Source organism: Propithecus coquereli, unplaced genomic scaffold, assembly GCF_000956105.1.
Source record: "Propithecus coquereli isolate 6110/MARCELLA unplaced genomic scaffold, Pcoq_1.0 Scaffold43, whole genome shotgun sequence".
NCBI classification, from domain to species: Eukaryota; Metazoa; Chordata; class Mammalia; order Primates; family Indriidae; genus Propithecus; species Propithecus coquereli.
The window spans coordinates 9,225,131-9,229,223 of NW_012150063.1; the positions used below are offsets into that span (position 1 = coordinate 9,225,131).

The window sequence follows — 4,093 nt, forward strand, 5'->3', positions numbered from 1 at the left end:
TCCACTCTGTCTCCCCACCCCCACCTCCCCCCATTACCTCTTTTCCACTCCTCAGAAGCTAAGTGTTGCTTTAAGTCAAGCAGACACTCCCTCGCTCGGACCTCCCCCATAGCTTCCTGTCTTATCAGAATTCTAGAAATCTGAGGTCCCCAACTCCCTTGGTGCGGTCTGTGGCCTGTTGGGAACTGGGCCTGGCATCACCGCCTGAGCTCCGCTCCCGCCTCCTCCCCTATCCCCCGCTCAGGGGTGGGGGGGCGGAATTGTCTCCCATGAAACCGGAACCTGATGCCAAAAAAGTCGGGGATCGCTGCAGTATAACCGTTTGTTAGGGCCAGGCAAGGCCCCTGTCTGCCATTGCTTCCTTGCTGTTCCTGGGGCCCAGTTGAGCATGCTCCATCTCTAGGCCTTTGCACTGACCCCTTTCTTCTTCCCGGAAAGCTCTTCCCCCAGACACCTGTTTGGGCAAATCCCTCACTTTATCCTACACTTTTTCCAATGCCAGCTTATCAGAACAGCCTTCCCCCAACAACCTGCATATAAAGGAAACTCCACTCTGCCCTCGCTGCTCTCCTTACCCTACTTCAGTTTTCAACATAGTTCTTATCACCCTGTGACATTTTCTTATGGGTTTGTGTTCCTCCACTTCTAAGTTCACAAGAGCAGGATTTTGTTCAGCAGCACCTAATACATAACAGGTGCTCATTAAATATTTGTTACATGAGTGATAATTCATAAATTCTCTTTGAATTCTGGAATAATGAGACTTCCTATTGGAAGTTTTCACGTTTTCTTTAGTACTAAAAATGCCTTGCCGATGGAAGCTAAAAGGCACGCTCTCTGCTGTCACTTAGGAGTGTAGACTCTTAGGCAGATTATGCTCTTGTTCTTCAGTTTGCTTATTTGAACCCGAAGATCCAAAACTCTCTACCTGTAGTTTATTCATTTATGAATCAGATACTGGTTGAATGCATGTTTCGTTGAATTATTGTGCGGGACCTGCAGGAGGCTCAGCCCGTTGGGGGTGAGGGAGGCCCCATAGTCTGCGGGAAGGGAATGGAGCTACAGCCGGAGTAATTTCTGGACATGAGTAAAATGGACAAATATCGTTTGTTAGTGATTACAATGGAGATTTCTTTGCAGTGAATGAGTAAGACATAGAACTTGCTCCCCAAAGGGCTCAATGATTAGTTTAAAAAGCAGTGACGGCTGTGACAAGGGTCTGGCAAGGTAGAGTGGCAACCCATGGAGGGGTACTGGCTGATGCTACAGCGTCAAAGAAAGCTGTGTTGATCCCAATAGATGAATGGAGATTGCCTGGCAGACAGGATGCAGATACTGCATTACAAGCTTATTGGAAAGCAGGTGACAAGTCTTGGAGGCAGGATCTGGAGATACTTTGGTATTCATTCATTATTGAGCCCCTATTATAAGCCTGGTCCCTTCTCTCTTGTAATTCATGTTCTATTTTGGAAAACAGTCATTAAATAAACAATTGTAATAAAGAGGACAGGACTGTGAAAGAGCCAGTAAAAGAGTGTCCACGATTTTGAACTGGTATCTGTAGGAAGTAGGAGTAGACCAGGCAAAGGCAGCCCAAGGAAGTAGAGCCAAGAGCATTTTAGGAGGGAAATGGGTTGGACAGAGGCAGTTGGAGGTTCAGGAAAGAGTCCGTGGCGGAGATGTATTTTTGAGAACCATCACTGTGTAGGTGAAATTTAAAGCCACAAACCTGGAGGTGGTCACCAGGGGAGTGAGTGTAAGTGGAGAAGAGCAGGTCTAACGACTGGGCCCCAGGACACTACAATATCTAGAAGAAAGGAAGATGAAGAGGGACCAGGAAAGGAGTCAGAAAAGGAGTTGCTTGTGAGAAAGGAAGAAAATTAGGAGAGTGGGTGTCTTAGAAGTCCAAGCTAAGAAGGGGAGGGGAGGGGGAAGGGAATGAACAACCATATCAAATGTTGGTAGACGAGGACTGAAAACTACCAGATTTAGTGATGGGGAAGCCACTGGTAACCTTGACAAGAACTATTTCAGTGGCTTGTGGAGGCTGCATGATTGGATCAATGTTTTAAAAAGATTGCAATGCGGCTATTATCAAAAAACAAAAAACAACCCAGAAAATAATAAGTGTTGATGAGGATGTGGAGAAATTGGAACTCTTGTGCATTGCTAGTGGAAATGTAAAATGGTGTAGCCACTGTGGAAAACAATTTGGTGGTTCCTCCAAAAATTAAACATAGAATTACCATATGATTCAGCTCCACTTCTAGGTATATACCCTAAATATTTGGAAGTAGAGGCTTAAACAAATATTTATACACCAGTGTTCATAGCAATATTATTCATAATAACCAAAAGGTTGAAATAACCCAAATGTCCATCAACAAATGAATGGATAAACAAAATGTGATATAAACATACAAGGGAATATTATTGAGCCTTAAAAAGGGAGGAAATTCTGACACATTCTATAACATGGATGAACCTCAAAGACATTATGCTAAGTGACATAACCAGACACAAAAGGAAAAATATTATATGATTCCACTTTTATGAGATACCTAGAATGATCAAATTTATAGAGACAGAAAATAGAATAGAGGTTAGCAGGGACTGAAAAGAGGAAGAAATGGGGAGTTATTGTTTTAGGGGTACAGACTTTCTGTTTGGCATAATGAAAAGAGATCTGGATGTGGATGGTGGTGATAGCTATGCAACACTGTGACTAGACTTAATGCCAGTGAATTGTACACTGAAAAGTAGTTAAAAGGATAAATTTCATCTTATGTATATTTTATCACAATTTTAAAATGTAAAAAAAAAAAAAAAGATCATGATGGCTGCAAGGTACAGGGTAAAGAAGGAATTTAAGTAGCTGTAGGAACTGATTCTGAGATTCTTGCAGCAGTCCAGGAGTGAGGTGCTGTGGCTTGAACCAGGGTGGTGGCTATAGACAGTGTTGAGAAGTAGAAGAATTTTGGTAACGAGACCTAGTTATAGACTAGAAGGTAGGGAGAGGAAATGTCAACGATGCCTCTCAGATTCATGGCTTTCAGACTTGGATAGACAGTGGAGTCATTTTCTGAGAAAGAAAATCCAAAACAGTTTGGGGACGATCATAAATGCAGTTTTGGATATTTTGAGTTTAAAGTTCATTCAAGGTGTTCAAGTGGAGATAGAGAGATCTAAAACTCAGAGAGAGGTTCATAAAGGATATATGAATTTTAGAGTTAATGACATGTAGATGGTCATTGAAATCATGGACATGAAAGACATCACCTAAAGGAGAAAGTATAGAGCGAAGAGAATAGGATCTTTGGACCATGCCAACATTTACAGCCTACAAAGATTAAGGAGTGGTAGAAAGAGTGACCTTGGGAGAAAGAAAATCAAAAGAGCTTTCAGACAAGAAAGAAGAGATCTAACAGGGTCTGCTTTCTGTCTCTGTGGATTTACCTCTTCTGGATGTTTCATATAAGTGGAATCATACAATATTTTATGATCTTTTATATCTGGCTTTTTCATTTAGCATAATGTTTTTGAGGTTCATCCATGTTGTAGCATGTATCAGTACTTCATTTCTTGTTATGCCTGAATAATATTCCATTGTGTAGACACACCACATTTTGTTTACCATTCATCAGTTGACAGACACTTGATTTGTTTCTACTTTTTGGCTATTGTGAACAGTGCTGCTATGAACAATCCTGTATAAGTATTTGTTTGAAAATCTGTTTTTCAATTCTTTGAAATAACTAAAAATGGGATTTCTGGGTTTTAAGGCAATTCTAAGTTTAACTTTTGGAGGAAGTACCACACTATTTTCCCCAGAAGCTGCATTGTTTTACATTCCCACCAGCAATGAATGAGGATTCCAATTTCTCTACATCCTCACACATACTTTTATTTTCTAATTATTATTATTATTGTTGTTGCCAGTGTGAAATGGTATTTAGTTGTGGTTTTGATTTGCATTTCTGCAAATGGCTAATGATGTTGAGCATATTTTCATGCGCTTGTATATCTTATTTGGAGAAATATCTGTTCAAGTACCTTGCCTATTTTTTAATTGGGTTGTCTTTTTTTTTTTTTT

At 40.7% G+C, this 4,093-nt stretch overlaps 1 protein-coding gene across 3 annotated transcripts in view; it reads left to right on the forward strand.

The window, feature by feature from the left end:
* EIF2AK2 (eukaryotic translation initiation factor 2-alpha kinase 2) overlaps positions 1-4,093 on the forward strand; it is a 30,552-nt gene that overhangs the window by 568 nt on the left and 25,891 nt on the right. The gene's annotated exons all lie outside the window — the stretch shown is intronic.